The sequence below is a fragment of the Aedes aegypti genome, unplaced genomic scaffold (genome assembly GCF_002204515.2).
Source record: "Aedes aegypti strain LVP_AGWG unplaced genomic scaffold, AaegL5.0 Primary Assembly AGWG_AaegL5_hic_scaff_929_PBJ_arrow, whole genome shotgun sequence".
NCBI classification, from domain to species: Eukaryota; Metazoa; Arthropoda; class Insecta; order Diptera; family Culicidae; genus Aedes; species Aedes aegypti.
This window is the reverse complement of record NW_018736633.1, coordinates 52,955-70,949: the sequence shown is the minus strand read 5'-3', so window position 1 is coordinate 70,949 and position 17,995 is coordinate 52,955. Positions and strand designations below refer to the sequence as shown.

General features: G+C 36.8%; 1 long non-coding RNA gene across 1 annotated transcript; it reads left to right on the top strand.

Annotated features, from left to right (window-relative positions):
• The first annotated feature begins 5,656 nt into the window (after positions 1-5,656).
• Positions 5,657-6,281, top strand: LOC110681448. Its single transcript, XR_002503204.1, has 2 exons — positions 5,657-5,728; positions 5,790-6,281. It is a non-coding gene; the product is annotated as an uncharacterized LOC110681448 (long non-coding RNA).
• Positions 6,282-17,995: the final 11,714 nt, after the last annotated feature.

The window sequence follows — 17,995 nt, the reverse complement described above, 5'->3', positions numbered from 1 at the left end:
AATCGAAATCGAATCGAAATCGAATCGAAATCGAATCGAAATCGAATCGAAATCGAATCGAAATCGAATCGAAATCGAATCGAAATCGAAATCGAAATCGAATCGAAATCGAATCGAAATCGAATCGAAATCGAATCGAAATCGAATCAAAATCGAATCGAAATCGAATCGAAATCGAATCGAAATCGAATCGAAATCGAATCGAAATCGAATCGAAATCGAATCGAAATCGAATCGAAATCGAATCGAAATCGAATCGAAATTCGAATCGAAATCGAATCGAAATCGTATCGAAATCGAATCGAAATCGAATCGAAATCGAATCGAATCGAATCGAAATCGAATCGAAATCGAATCGAAATCGAATCGAAATCGAATCGAAATCGATCGAAATCGAATCGAAATCGAATCGAAATCGAATCGAAATCGAATCGAAATCGAATCGAAATCGAATCGAAATCGAATCGAAATCGAATCGAAATCGAATCGAAATCGAATCGAAATCGAATCGAAATCGAATCGAAATCGAATCGAAATCGAATCGAAATCGAATCGAAATCGAATCGAAATCGAATCGAATGAAAATCGAATCGAAATGAATCGAAATTGAATCGAAATCGAATCGAAATCGAATCAAAATCAAATGGAAATTGAATGAAAAAAAAAAACAAAATAATGTTATTAATTCCTTATCATGCCATTTGCACAAATTATAATCAACCAGTGATTCAAATTACTAAATCGCAAGGGCGAATAAAATGTATTGAACGAACCCAATAACAATCACCCTCCGACAGATATCTTAGATAATGGTTTCCTGTCCCTAGAGGAGTTCCCCCTAGGCAGGAAAATTAGGTGGCCGCAAATTTCGGGAGTGGTTTCCATTGTTCCGGAATGCCATTCCGGTCCAGCCTAATGGCAATCGGTGAGGCCATCCCAAGCGGATTGCTTCGAAATGAAACAATTATTGGTCGCTATAGCCCGAAACGTTCTTCGAAAGCGGATCGGACAATCCGCACTCTGGCCACTAGCCCAGTGATGGCATAGGAAGAGAGCCATAGGCGATGTGTACTGGAAGCCAAAACGGACCGAAAATGGCCTCTGGTTGCCTGGTGAATGAGAAGCTTTTCGGGAGGTATTTTCGACCAATCTGGCCATCGGAAACGCAAGTGAGCGTAGGATGGGATTCGAAATGACAAAGTGAATGCGTGTGCGGTCTTATTGAGTTAGGATTTTTTTATCATTCCAGGAGGGACCTGGGAGACTTCCGAGTAGCCCCAGCCGGAAGGATAAAACGATCAATTTTATTGATGTGGGAGTGTGGTCGGCGATGAATTGAATGAAATGACTGCGAGGCATCACGGCATGAGGAGGCATATAATTCACTGCTCATTAAGGAATATTTCCTACTTCGAGTCAGGTCTTCATCATTAGATACATTTGTATTGACGAAAAAAGTTTGCAACAAAGTTGTAAAATACAGAGCTTTGAAAACAAAGTAGACGCTTTTCCATTTTCCACCTCCAAAAAACAGGAATTTAAACACAAATGGAGTAATTTCCCAAAATCCAAAATTTTATAGTCCTTTTCGATTTCGACAGAAATTACTTTTTGTATGGATTTTGCTGTAGAAAATTTCTCACTCCATTTTGATCAAAGAATTTCATTACTTTTTTTAGAGAAAACAACTTGATTAAGAACTGTAAATCCATCTTTGATCGTAAATCTGCTATTTGGGCCATAGTTCATTGAAAACTTTATTAACTCAATTACATCTCTTCAACATCCCTCTCCTTCTAAAATTGTATCATCCTCCATCAACTTGATCGAACCGCACGTCCCAAATTGAATGGCGTAATAAAATTTGAACGCTCTCCTCCAGTGGTGGCCACCAATCGCTGAACGTTACGTTTAGTGTTCTCTCGACACGAATGAAGCATTCCACCCTACCTACGTAAAATTCCGACCAAAACCCAACAAATCCCTGCATTTCATCGCCCATTTCTTTCAACACTTTTGGCCCCCGCTGTCGACAGCTTTTTCACAGCTCATTTTCATTTTCGTCCTCGGAGGGACTTTTCGACGGTGCCTTCCTCAGCTCCCCTCCGGAGCTGGACTCCAGAGAGACGCACGGATGACGATTAGGAGGGCACTTTCATCTGATCATCTTCCTTTCTGAAAGCAAGCGCTGGGAAAGATGCCCGATCGGAAAAGATAACGGAAAAATAACTAAATAATAGCAACAATTGTTGTTTATAAGAAATGCATTTATGAAAATAATATACGTATCAATATCACGTATCTCAATTTTTATTTTAGCTACGTTATACCAAATTACTTTATATCCCATAAATATTAAAACACGTCAGATATTGGATTTTTAGGGGTCTATTTTGTAAATCGAGCAGATTCATGTGACTCATCTGTGGTCACTGTCGATCAAAGTAAGCATGCATATTTCAGATGTCACCCGTCGACTCCCATAGTAATCCAGTCACATAAAGTGACAACTTAGCTTAGCTTAGCTTAGCTTAGACTGACTACACATATCAATGGTTGCTATTCCGTGATTGACCGAGGTCAGTGAAAATGCACAAAGAATCAACTAGAAGATCGGCTGGGATTGGCCAAAATCTTCTTCAGTGTGCATAATTCAGTGCCTCTATTTATACATGGTCAATAACGGCGCCGGCCACGTCCTTGCAGTCAGGTGGGATTGGGGGAAGGAATGTTAGTGTGTAACCTTTGCTATTTGGAGACCGTGTTTGCCTCTGCATCTCCACAAAGGTTACTGGGAGGGATGTTTGTTAATGGGGAGGATCGTTGGGTCACAGGATTCACTTTGATAAGTGATTAGACCATGATAAATAATTATTTGTGAGCTATAAATATGCTTATATGTAAATATAAAATTTTCTATTTGGTGTGAACAATATCTATGTAGAGAAAAATTATGCCGACACTTGAGGTGACGAACTTATCAAAGTTTGTTGAATAAAGTGAACCTTTCGCAAGTCTACACTCGTAGTGTCGAACCATTTCAAAGTTTTTTTTTAATTACAAAAATAAAAGTAAAAGGAAAAAGGTGTTTTGAGTAAAAAAAATTTGACGTAAATAATTATGAATCAGAGTTTATGTCGACACTCACAGTGACGAACATTTCATAGTTTGTTTAAAAATTATTAAAGGTGCAATCATACATATTTTATAGATTAGATATAGTAGCATGAAACGAGCTCACCAATTGATCCGTCATCCTTGAGCAGCAACAATCCACTTTCAGCTTCACTCGTTTGCTCGGCTATATGAAAACACACAGAGAAAATAGGCGCGCGTCCCGAGAGGGAAAACAACTGACGACTGCTCGGGCTTTCTTGACGCACTGCCAAGGAGCAAGCGTCAACGTCGAAAGATCAAAAAGAACTTATCGAACGCGGCACTTTTTCACTTTACTCGACCGATGCGCGACATGTTTGATCCTGCCCTCATCGCCGGCCCCCGCAGGAGCAAGCATCAAGGTCGAAGGATCAAACACAACTAAGCGATCACGCCACTTTTTCACTTTCACTCGACCGACGCGCGACATGTTTGATCCTGTCCTCATCGCCGGCCCCCGCAGGAGCAAGCATCAAGGTCGAAGGATCAAACACAACTAAGCGATCACGCCACTTTTTCACTTTCACTCGACCGACGCGCGACATGTTTGATCCTGCCCTCATCGCCGGCCCCCGCAGGAGCAAGCATCAAGGTCGAAGGATCAAACACAACTAAGCGATCACGCCACTTTTTCACTTTACTCGACCGATGCGCGACATGTTTGATCCTGCCCTCATCGCCGGCCCCCGCAGGAGCAAACGTCAAGGTCGAAGGATCAACCACAACTAAGCGATCACGCCACTTTTTCACTTTCACTCGACCGACGCGCGACATGTTTGATCCTGCCCTCATCGCCGGCCCCCGCAGGAGCAAGCATCAAGGTCGAAGGATCAAACACAACTAAGCGATCACGCCACTTTTTCACTTTCACTCGACCGACGCGCGACATGTTTGATCCTGTCCTCATCGCCGGCCCCCGCAGGAGCAAGCATCAAGGTCGAAGGATCAAACACAACTAAGCGATCACGCCACTTTTTCACTTTCACTCGACCGACGCGCGACATGTTTGATCCTGCCCTCATCGCCGGCCCCCGCAGGAGCAAGCATCAAGGTCGAAGGATCAAACACAACTAAGCGATCACGCCACTTTTTCACTTTACTCGACCGATGCGCGACATGTTTGATCCTGCCCTCATCGCCGGCCCCCGCAGGAGCAAACGTCAAGGTCGAAGGATCAACCACAACTAAGCGATCACGCCACTTTTTCACTTTCACTCGACCGACGCGCGACATGTTTGATCCTGCCCTCATCGCCGGCCCCCGCAGGAGCAAGCATCAAGGTCGAAGGATCAAACACAACTAAGCGATCACGCCACTTTTTCACTTCACTCGACCGACGCGCGACATGTTTGATCCTGTCCTCATCGCCGGCCCCCGCAGGAGCAAGCGTTAAGGTCGAAGGATCAAACACAACTCTCCAGTCACATAAAGTGACAACTGTCGAAAAACTCGAGTGACAGGGCTGTGTCCAGTGCAATTTTTGGTCGACAGTGACTCCAGTCGAGTCATTTTGATCGAATCGACTTATAAAATAGGGCCCTTAATTTACATTATATATCGATTTTGATCCGCTTGTATGCAAATTTACCAGCTTTTAAGTTGATTTTTGTGCTTAATGTACTACAGAAATCTATGTGTTAAAGATTACGATTTAACGAAGTTTATAGTAGGCAATTCTTTTATTACAAAGACATTTTTTGATTTTTTGAAGAAGTAGGTATTGTATTCAGCCAAGTAAAAGAATCGTCAAGTTAGTATAAAGATTTCAATCATGTATATATATTGATTACATCAATATTTTGAAGAAGGTTTTTGCAAGTTTGCTCGGAAGAAATTCCTGAAAATACTTTCAGAAACCCCTGTCCTGAAAAAAAATCAAGGAAAATATGCAGAAATCCACAAAACACTTCCCGCATGGAAAAATAAAGTTTGCCTTGTTTTCCAAACAATAAGATTCTTCTAACCGGTAAGGTTAATATATCGGAAACAGTTGCTTCTTTGTTAAACAATATCAGTGGTAGAGCATTAAACCATTTCAAATTATTTGTGTAACGAACAACAAACAGTGACAATATTGGAAAGTGTCCAGAAATTGTAAAACTATACGGGAATGAAAAATTGTGGGAAACAGTAAAAATATAAAATTACCGTTTGTCGAACGGTTCGTGCTTCTACTTGCACAACACACTTATACATATGAGCATTTCACCATATGTTACCTCAGCCTAACAGTTCGGCAAACAGTTGAAACATTATATACACTCCTGAAAACTTCTTTCAACAGCTTTGCAAATCTTTGCAGCGATCAATTTTATATATTATTTTTTTATTTTTATTTTTTTCTGGTTACGCAACTTGACATAAAAAATAATATATATTTGAACGATTTGTGTGACAACAGGGATCCAAAACATAGAATTATTTTTATATTTATGTGGAACCGAAAAAGTGGCTGTATGTTTTTTTAGCGTGTTTGTTTTTGCAATGTCCATCGAAAAAAAACAAAAGAATAAATTTCTTTGCTTGTTTTTCTTCAGTTTGAACAGAAAATCGTAAAAAATATCGAGTGCTGGTAAGTAATTAATCCAATCTAAGTATTACAAATGGATTAATTTATTTCATTTTCTTTAAAGATATAGGACAAGATGCCAGCAGTATGCGGCGCCGCCATCTTTCCGAATCCAACATGTTCTAAGCAATCGTTGGATACTCAAATGCATTTCAATGTGGATACTCAAATGATCTTGGCTGCTGTCAAATCCATTAGGTGGGATTGGAGTTGCCATATACGTGACAAGATGCAGATACCATCGATGTTGGACAGTGGATCCATTTCAACGGTCGTAGTTACGAGTATGGCCAGACGTGACAGCCGGCTCCTTGAGTTTTCAGCAGCGCAACCGATCAATTATCAGTAATATAACCGGGACTAAGTTGACTAACAAAACCAGAACAGCCAAACCAGCAGGATTATTACCGGTGAGAACATTTTCGGAAGCTGATACTTCCGGAAGTTGCCGAACGTTACAACCTGGGAAAACATTCAATCAACGCCCACAGTGTTTAAGAAAAAATGTTAAATAGTTGGTAAGGAAAAGTAGTGAATAATAAAACTGAAAATTGAACCTTTTTTATGATGAGAAATAATGAGACAAAATATGTGCAGTCTCAATTTACTTCAAATTCAAGCAATAACGACTTCTGTTTTATAAGTACAATTTTTTCTACTCGGCAAAGTGCTTGTAAATGTATCAATTGAAGTAAATTGTGTACTATTGTTTATTGTTTCATTATTTCTTATTGGATGTCTTCATCATTTCCTAGCTTATTTTTTTCCTTTACGGTATAATCACAAAAGAACAGTACAATATAGGGTGAAAATAAATATAAAGCACCAAAAACTAACAATAACCCATACATTATTCGTTTTTTCTCAAATTTATGGTTTTAATGTTTCTTAACTGTTTCACTTATAATGGATTTGGCAAAAAATGGATAGTATATGTACCTTTTGGCAAATTGGCCACGAAAAATTTTGTTCAAGAAAATCTTCGTTTTGAAATGGTTACATAACTTAACCGCCTATTACCCACATTGTTATTTGTCCATTTACCGTTCCCCAAACTGTCAATATCGTTCGCCGTAAGGGTGGTTTATTGTTATTTTGCATATTACGACAAATTATTCAGATGCGGTTGCAAATGGTTGCAGACACTACGGGAAACAGTACTCGTACGGTTCTAATTTATGCGGGTTTTTCGATGAACCTCTGGTTACTGGAAATTTTTAAAGAAATCCCAAGAGAAATTCCAGAAAAGATCTATGAACATCTATTGCGAGTATTATTTAAATCATGATTAAAGGAGTCCAGGGATGATGCCTAAGAGCATTGCTGAGTATAATTCTTCGTGGAATTATTGGAAATCAGTCGTCGAATAACTGGGTTCGATACGAAAACTGAAATCTCTTTCAATACGGATTTCTCCAGTCGTCATTGCTGTATTCAATGGCCACACAGAACCACTCATTATTACGTGATATGGGTTAAATGCTGAAAAAATCAGGAAGATTGAGAGGTGGAATATTTAGTTTTGCTACAAAAACTGAAATATCCCATCATGATTTTCGCGTCGACGGAGTGCGTTTTTATTCGGTCTGCGCGTCTTTTGCTTGGTATTGATTCGTGAATATTCGAACACTTCAGACCGTTCTTTGTTTTCGCATCTCCTGAGTGCTTTTTTGTCTGCGCTTCTTTTGCTTGGTACTGATTAGTGAATAATCAAGCAAGCGAGGCCGTTTTTCGTTTTGGCGTCGTCGGAATATTTTTTTTACGATCAGCGCGTTTTTTGATTGGTAGTGATTCATGAATAGCCAAACAAGCGAGATTATTTTTTCGTTTTCGCGTCGCCAAAGTGATTTTTTTTTTTTTTCGATTTGCGTGTAGATTGATCCTAGCAACCAAAAACTGCACAACTATAAACAAAACCAGTGAGATCTTTTTTTAGATTATATTTCTATTATGATGTGTAAATATTTTAAATTGGGTAGGGACCATCAGGGCACCAGAATGAAGCGATTTGGACAGGAAGCTTGGAACTGCCTCCTCCCTGATTCTGACATTTCGTAGATTGATGGCAGGTATTGGGAGCATTCTGTCTGTTACGATGCAAACGATCGTTGTAAATCAACATTTTATTGAAGAGTGCTCAAAGCTGTAAATTTCAAACAAATGCGTGTGTAAAACTTTATACAATTCAAATGTACAATTAGTCAACTTATACTTTTAGTTTGCAGTTTTAGTCTTCTCCTTTCCAGACCCTTTCTTCTTCAGCTTAGAATCCCAGCTTTTCTAATATTCTTACTTAATTTGCACCTTCTTTCGTCCGCGTATGTCAAGGATTGACTGTGCCTTTCACGATTGCTAACTGTATGCTGTATATTCTATTCTATTCTAAGTGCTTGCACAGCCAATATTGGAAAGCATTCTAGAAATACATAAATTTATTCAAGGAATTTTCTTGTCAGCATTAATATTTGCAGAATATCAGCGATATGATACAAATATTAAAATGGCCAGGCCTACTGTGCAGTCCTCGGGGTTGAAGATAATTGAAAAATCACAACGATCAAGTTTTTCACGAATTAAGAATGGAAGAAACGGGGACAACCGTACCAACCATTTCGATTCAATGTTACAGGTCAAATCATTGGGAATGGCGTTGCTAAGAAAGTTAATACAAACTCTATTGTTGTAGCTCTAGTTCTCCTGGGATGGGACATAGCAAGGCTGGTAGCGAGTCACTTTTTAGTGACTTGGTCACTTTTTTGAGGCCAGTCACTTTAAAGTCTCTTTTTTGAAGCCATTTCAACTAAAGTCACTTTTTTCGTCAATAAGTCACTTTTTTCAACTATTTTGAGCTAAAAGAGAAAATTTTGAATCGGCCTTCTTAATTTAGGCTAAGTTTTATGTTAGCAGGGTGTCTACTACCTAAAAAATCCTGGAAAACCTGGAATTGTCAGGGAATTTTATTCAAACTGGAAAAAACTGGAATTATCAGAGGATTTCGGCTATACGCAGGAAAAAAAACCTCGAACCAGTAATTATTATGGCATGGCAGCATATGTCCTTTTTGTAACAAAACATTTCTTCAATCAAAAAAAAATTCGGCTGCGCCGCTGTTACAACTTGAGGTTTTCAGTCAATTCACTTTAAATTATTTTTAATATTCCGAATAACTTGTTTAAATAAGGAAGTAGGGCTTAGGATTGCTAAAATGGGAAAGGCAAAAACGATTCCCAGTTCTAGTTGGGTATCTTTCATGAGCATATGAAATAAATAATATTTGTAGGAAAAGATTAAAGCTAGTAAAAATAGTATATTTTCAGGTAAGCAGATCTTTTTTAAAGGCTTGGATACTTTTTTAATGCATATCTCTAAAAAGTGTTTATTTTTAGTTAAGGTCTCTAAAGACATTATAATCAATATGGTATCTACAGTCACTTTTTTGCCATAACTCTCTCTTTCCCATGGTAGCTCCAGAGCTCAATTATTTTTGACGAACTTGAGGCAAACCGAACCAGAGGAATACTATGCATTAGTTTCTACAGTCAACTCTCCATAACTCGATATTGAAGGGGCCATCGAGTAAGGGAGGCATCGAATTATGAAACACAAAACCAGTGCAAATGCGATCCGAGGGACCATCGCAGTAGCCATGAAAACCAACTTTTACTGTGGTTCTCTAACTCGATATCGAGATACGAAATATCGAGTAAGGGAGAGTTAACAGTAGATTATGATTCTATACTTATCAAATTAATCCAAAAGTCAACTAACTTTTTGAATAGTAAAGGTAAGCAATCAGTTTACTATTGTAAAACAACCAACACATTTTAAACTGATTTTGAAAAAAGTAGACCCTTTGAAATATTGTTTTTTGAATTACCTTTTATAAAAACGCTTTTTCATAAAGAAACTGTCGATTAAAGTCGTCGGAAATAGATGGTTAATCTGCTTGCAATGAATTCTGGGTCGATATTCTAAGGACTGTTCATTTTATAAAGTGGACACTTTGTTTTTGCTATATCTTTTTTATTTATTGATAAAATCGTAATCGGTTTTCTGTGCATCGTTCAACTATTATTCTACGATACTATTAAAATATAAGATCTTAGAAAATGCTTTTGGTTGAAGAGCCAAATAATTTTTCCAAAATCTCCTAAGAAAAGCTGTTCGTCAAAGTTTAACATTATTTTTCGCAAAACAAAAATCCTAATTTTTATGAACATATTGTATATTTGTATCCTTTACTATTCTACAAAAGGTATAGCTTTGAAAAAATCAACTATATTCCACCATTCTCTGACATTAGGTAACTTTAGTGATGCACCCATTTATGGCCAAATTTGCTGATACACCATCCTTTCACTCCCAGCAAAAGAGGAAAGTAAAAAGCGTGTTCAAAACTGGTCTGGTTTACTAAATAAACTATATTTGTGCAAACGAGAGCCAAATCGTGCGTTTAAACCACAGTCCTAAGCACAAATTATACTGCTTATGGTAGTTTTACTAAAAAGTCTCATACTTTTAAAATCGTGTACGCATATTTATCGATCTGCAGCAAATTGTAAATGGTTTTCTCCGAAAATTTCAATTGGTAATCGCAGAATAACATATTACAAAAATAATAGGTGCAAAATGAAGTCGATTTTATTACAGCAGTGTTGCCAATTTTGATGATTGTCAATGTACTTTGAAAGGTCTTCTAAGAATAAAGCAATTGTGTATCTATTGTGCTTTAAATGTCACCTGGGACTTAATAAGTAACTCTTTGAAGGCGTAAGTCATTTTTCATATTAATACTATATTAGGACTTCCGTCAGGACGTACTTTTAACCAAAAAATTCTACTCATACCGATCCCCTTCAATTTTAAAATAGTTTTCTCTAAAAATATAGGGGGAAAATGATGTTATTATATCTGTAAAATTGTTGTTCCAAAAATAACTTGATTTTTTCCATCAGGCTTCTAGTTGATGATACTTTCGAAGAACAAGCCCTTTTTGAAAATAAAAAATATAAATTGTCGAACTTTCCAGCCAATTTCTAACAATCATTGACTTTGATAACCTCCAAAAACCGACCGTTCTAATCGTTGTTCCATATTCGTGTGAAATTTAATTAATTTTTGAGAATTTGTATTATCACAACATTGTACAATACTAGTCAAACGATGTGCAGAAAACCGATTGAAATTTCATTGATAAATTAAAAAGATACAGCATGCACAAGGTGTCCACTTTATAAAATGAACAGTCCTTAGAGGCTCTAGAGAAACCTTCAGAGACTATTACGTAACTATTTATCCAGAGATTCCTTCTGGAATACTTTCAAGAATGTCACCAGCAATTTTTCAATAGAAGCTCAGAGGAATTTCTTCTCAATTTTATACTAAAAATTTTAGAGCATTCCCACGCTACTACCTACAGTAATTTTCACAAAGATTACTCTGAAGAAAAAATCTCAGTATTTCCTTCAGATCACTGATTCTTTCACAGATTTCTTCAATCGCTACTTCTAGGATTCTTCCCGCATGCCCTACAGAAGTTTTTACCCAAAGGTTTATTATAGAGTTTTCGGAAAAAAAAATCGACACTTTTACAAGAAACCCTACAATAATTCCTACGCATTTTTCATTTAATCGAGGCCTTTTTATAAGGATTCTCTCAAAAATTCATCCATAATTACTCTCCGGAATTTCTCAAAACTTACTTAAGGTATTATTGGATCAAATGTTCTCCAAGAATTGCTCGATGAATTGCATCTGGGATTCCTCTAGAAATTTGTCCAGCATTTCTTCAAAATATTATTACTGCGGCTCAAACACTTCACTGATATTTTTTTTAAATACAAGACCTGCATAGATTCTTTAAAATTTCATTCAAGGTTCCACACTAGTTAATACTACAGCAATTATTACAGTTATTGCTCCGACCATTGATGGATTAATATGCTTTTATCATAGCAATTTATCAAGAAATATATTCATCAAGAATTCGAGAGATCTTTCGGTTATCCTTGTAGGTATTCATCATTATAACTCACACAAGTTTCATCAGAAATTACACTAGGATTTTTTTAGAAATTCCTCGAAAATTTTTCAAAATTTCTCACAAAAAATATGTTTTTTTTTTTTATATTTTTTTTCGTTCGTGGTTTTTCTTTAAAAAAAACAGATTGAATACATGAAGGTATATAATTTACGGCAAAACGAAAAGTTACTTGTCGTAATTTTACGAGGAAGTCTCAGAATGTGAATACCTTCCATTAAACTTACTGATGGCAAATTTATTCCTTAGTCGGCTTTTAAAGGACGCGATTTAAGCAGTATTCCAATCAAATTCGATCTTCTGTCATCATTTTTTATTTGAAATATCGATTAATGTATAAAAATATTGACCTTATTAGGTAGAAGAGTTGGAGTTTAAATGGAAATGTGAAATGACAAAAATTTTAATTTTACAAATGTTCCAAATTCTTATTAAAATTTACAATATAAAATACTTTGGTAATATAAAAGACACAACATTTTGAAAATATTTAAAATCTACTAAAAAGGATTATTTACGTAAATATAAAATAACCTGTTTGAGAAAATTCTAGGCGATATCTTGTAAATTTGGAAGCACAATAAAAATGTCCAAATATGGTACTCAACTAGACCTACTACCTGCAGAAGATCATATGGAATATTCCCTATCATGATTGATATTGATCGTAAAACAGTATACTAGAATTGAAATAAAATTGATTACGGCTTGCTTTTCGAGTCACTTTTAGTCACTTTTTCGAGAATAGAAAGTCACTTTTTAGTCACTTATTTCTCAAATTCGGTCACTAAAATAACTTTTTTCGGTACCAATTCTTGCTACCAGCCCTGACATAGGCATTTCTTCCTCATGCCATGGCTTTAGAGCCTTGGTTTAAGCGCCTTTGCTCGCCCTCTGGAAAGAGATGAAAACTTATTTTGACCTTTTCCCAATTAATTAAGATAATCAAAGTTCGATCGATTGATTTGCAAGGAATTTCCCCAACTCTACATGTTAATATTGAATTATATTCGATTCTTTTTTTTACACGGTTTATGAATGGCCTTGCGAAAAATGCGATGTTTCAAGTTTCCAATTCTTATCAAGAAATTATGACACGCGCAAAAAGAGAATCGTTTGTAAATTAAAATTAAAATATATCATAAAGCATAAAGCGATCCATCGATTGCTAACTGTATGCTGTATACCAAAGAAACTTATTAACAATTTGTGTCTAAACAACTTTCCATTTATACATGGAAACTAGGTATTAATCGCACGACCCACGAACTAAACGCTTTCGACTACCAATTGTGAATTGTTTCGACTACCAACCAGGGCAGGCAATCGTCAGCTTCGTCACAGTGCGATGACGAAATAAAAAAAGACATCGTCATCCAGTATAATAACTCTTGCAGGTCGTCGTCTCGTCATCGACGAAAGAATGCACGACGAACTTCAATCTAAAATCGTCAACGAACAACTTTGTCTTCATTCCGTTCGCTCCCCTCTCTCAAACGAAGGAGGCGTTTATTGTATATTCGCTTGCTATGCACAAAACGGCGAATGCCATCCTAGAATTGCTTGTATTGGCAATTTAATCCGTACTCCTCAAGTTTCAACAATAGCTCTGTTGGTAAGCGCGTGACATTGACGATGCAGAGATCGTTTGTTCAAGTCCGGAAACGTTTTTTTTTTTATTTTATTTTTTTTTTTTTTTCAAAAAAGGCTCAAAATCTATCGACGCCTCGCTTCATATTTTTAGTCGGCTCAGAGCTCCCGAACGAAGATTCGACTATAACGAAGGAGGCTTATTTTTTCGTCATGACGCCGAGCCTTTGTGGTGGACCACTGCAGCAAATCGTCATTCAACGATGGTTGAGTGACGATGACGATTCTTTTTTTAGTTTCGTCGACGACTTTTTCCATTTGACGGTGACGATTGTCTACCCTGCTACCAACTCTAATTATTCTATCTTTATCCTAGCTTCACAAAACCAAACCGATAAATTCCATTCGCTATTCTAATAAACTTCCACTGATTTCTACCATCGAACTTTTCATTTGTTTTGATCTAGGACAAGACGTGACAGCTCAAAGTACAAAAACGAAACCAATGTCCTGTCAAAAAAGACCAATTCTTATTGGTTGTTTTGGCTAAGGCCTACTTTCACATCGTTGAGTTAGATTGCAACATGGCACTTTGTTGCTAGCACTGCTGTGTTGCTAGTCCAAGAACTAGAATTTTTATCAAAAGTTTGGAAATTTTTCATTAAATCTTTTCCATTCAGAACTATTTAAATCCGATGTTAAGTTCAAAGCATGTGCTGCTACAATGCTAAACTAATAAAAAATACCTAATTGAGACCAATATAATGGAAATTGTGTCGATTTTCTCTAAATGCTTCGCCGGTTTTGAATTTTAACCTGATATTTCAAAAACACAGTGTCCTCTATTGCACTTAATGAATGAAGCGCGCAAGGCACAATCAAATTATCAATTTTGATCTTTGAATTTGTTCACAAGATTTGCATAAAAAGATACTGGTAACACTGGCTTTTGTATCGTCAAGGTTATCGACTGAAAAACAACGGGGCAGTCCAAGTTGAGCTGTCACGTCCTGTCCTACAAGGAGTCGTAAATCAACCCAACTTCGACTACTTCTGACGCAATTCGGCTCTTCCGTGGGATAACCCAAATTTGGGTTAACTGATATATACCTATCATTAGGTTGTTTCCCTTTGATAGCGGCGAAAAAAAACAACTCAGTGCAAAAACAAATCTACCCAGCGTTGACTTTCGAAGTCTCCGTGATGGGTTAAAACAACTTAACGTTAGGTAAACTCGAATGAACCCAAATTTGGATTATTTCATTGAACTTCGACGCTGGGTCGGTGCGTCTCTCTCTGTTTTGACAACATTGTTGTTGCGTGAGAGGCAAAACAACCCAACCGTGGGTAAAAACTAAATGCAGTTTACACAAATTTGAGTAAAAAGAACTTATTTTTGGGTAGTCTGATTTCTCCGTGTAGGTTTTGATTACTTATCTTAGTTTTATTTTATTTTTTTATTTATTTTTTCTATGGAGAAATTCCTAGAGAAAGTATTTGGGCTATGGGAGGATAATCCAACAAACAATTTTGCTGAATAACTGTTGATCAAGTCACTCTTGCTTACCTTTCAAATGATTAAACTGTTATTCAGCTACGAATTTTACTTGGGAAAATTGTACAAGGAATCAACAGACGGAACTCTTGAGGTGCCTATCATCTTCTTTGTATAATTTCGGGAATTCCAAATATTATTAAGTCAATAACGGCGTCGGCCACATCCTTCCCAAGTAACATTAGTAGCTGAACAATAGTTTGTTAAACTGAAATAAGCTTAAGAGTGATTAGTTCAAATCTAATTCAGCAAAATTGTTTGTTGGGTTACGGCTTTCGGAGAAGGGAAGAAATATTAGTGTGACAACCATTGTTACTGAAGACTGAATATACCTCTGCATCTTCATAGTTATCACAGGAATGAAATTCTGTTAGTGGGATGGATTCAGAAGCCACACAATTCACATAGTGTTGTTCTATTGTGTTCATCTGAACACAAAATATGTTGACACTTGTGGTGACGAATCATTCGGAGAGTCTTCGTTCAGTCTTCAAAGAAAAGGTCTACAAGTTTTGTGTCGAATCATTATTTTTTTTGTGATTACTAGTTCTAGATGGAATCCATGGAGGAATTCCAGCACAACACCATGAGAAATTCTTAGATATATTCTTGGAGAAATCCCTTGATGAAATCTATAGGAATTACTTAAGCAATATCTGAATATTTCCTAACGCATTTTTAAGAAACATGTAATCTTTTTTTTTAGATAAAATTAACTTAAAACCTGTTATATTTGTAATATTATTTCACATATTTGCTTTACGTTTTTGTTGTTTATAACACCTTATGTAATAAAGCATGGTTTGATATATTATCTCTGTTTGTTATGATTGTGTTATTCCTTTCTGATCGGGTAGATGGATAAGTGTGGGAAGGGAACACGAGACTGACAGCCATGGCAACCTCGGAATTTAAAACAGCTGCCTTCGATGGCTACTGCAGGGTGGCAAGCTCGAGGGTTTCACCAGATGGGGCGGACTGTGGAGAAAAGTTCATAAAAAGTCGTGATGTACAAGTTGAAGCACTAGCATCCATCCCAATTGTGTCTGACCCCTGCAGGCAGGGATTGAAGAGTGTAAGCGCGCGCGTGTGCTTCTCTACTGGAGCAGGACACGATAAAGGCCAACGCAAAGGCAACGAACGTGCCAGCATTTTAATTACCTTGTAAAACTCTTGGAAAGAATATCCACAACCAAGGGGACGGCCAATAAAAGTGCAATCAAAATGATGATGATATCTCGAGATGCGAACCGTCGTCGGTTGGAGTTGTCTTTTGTTTAAACGTGTGAACAGTATCTGCTGCGCAACATAATTTTACGATGGTGGGTTTAGAGTCGATGCAATTGTGTAAGCATGATGTTCATTTGCTGACAGCGCGTTTGCCTTTGAGGATAAAATTCCAAGAGTAGCTATGGAGTTAGCTTTGCCTCTACATAGTAATGAAATTGAAAACTCTGAATCAACTTTTGAAAAGGATGAGAATGGTTTTTAGATGTTCGAAGTTTCGGTTTGTGATATACTTTTTGCAGAATATGTTATTTATACTATGCAAATTCGTGGTTTTCTAAATAATTTAAGAGAAAAGAGTATATCGTATTGTTTATTAGATCTTTTGAGAAGATATGCGAGAATTCTTCCTTTGTAACTCACCAGATGAGTTGCCAATAAAATAAACCTTTAAGAAAAATTTATTGCCTTTCGCCTTCCGAGGGTAATGCCCTGCGCCAGATCGCGAAGAGTCATTAAACAGAAAAACCCTTCAATCCCAACTAATCTTGCGAAATTATTATGAGCTTTCTATTAGGATCACTGTACATCTATGGCAGTCAACTCGCTATATTTCGTATAAAAAAAATCTTCATGGTTGATCTCTATGGTCCCTGTTATGGGCAACCAGCCACCGGAGTGCATCATACCGCACCACACCAGTGGACGAACATGGCCACAAACAGTGCACAAAAAACATTTCTCTACTTACGTTCTCCTTGTACAGCATAAGTTGCACAGTACAGCAAAGCTCTTAAAACCGACCTAGAAGTAGACAAACGTATTATTTTGTCGTAAATACTTACCTCTTCTTGTATAGCATCACTCCATTACTATATCTTTTATTTAATATACACAGTTCGAACGAAACGTGTAAATTTCTGAGACATATAATGCACATAATTGGAGCGTGGAATATCATGGGTATTTACATAATATGTCATGTAAACTTCAAGTATATGTCATGTAATCCAGCAGGATTCTGTGTGATTACATGACATATAACACATTTTTACATGATTTCAGACTTAAATTTACATGACGTCCTGTTTACATCGCATAAATGAAGTTTACATGACGTGTAATATTCATTATTTTTAACTGTGTAGTTTACACTGTCCTTCTTCACGGAGAAAACGAAGTACTTAAAAATAAGTTTTTTTAAACTCAAAATTAAGTAAAGACGGTTGAACTCAAGAAATGGGTGATTTACATTCTGTCGAATACCCAACTTTTGAGTAGTTGGACGAAAACCCAAATTTGAGTAAAAATAACTTATGCAAATTATTGCGCCTTTGACCATACAATAGTTGACAATTATTGTCATATTTGAACTTGCCTGCTTTCTGAGCAAAACTAGTTGCATCGCTCGAATTGTCACTTAACGTATTTTATTATGCCACAAAACGCAGTCAAAATGGCTAGACACATAAATATGTTAATCGATCATTCAATTGCCAAACACTCAAAAAACAAAATGTTGAGTAAAAATGACTCAACTTATGGCATTTAAGTTGCGTACTTTCCGTTGGGTAGTTTTAACTCAATTTTGGATGAAAAAATGTGACAGCCATAATGAAACGTCAACACTGTTCATTCCAGCTTAGTCGTCGTCGGTGTAAGACGTAATCGTCAAAATTAGTTATTGTTTTTTCAATTCTAAAAAATGTATGCAATCGGCCAGTGAATATTCCGGAATCCGGATCTACTAAAGGTAAATAATATTATGCTTGATTTATTTCCCGACGTACAGATCAGTGTGCAGAAATGTAGAATGGTCCCTTTCTGTTTTTTCCAGGAAAAGTGTCGGATTCCTATG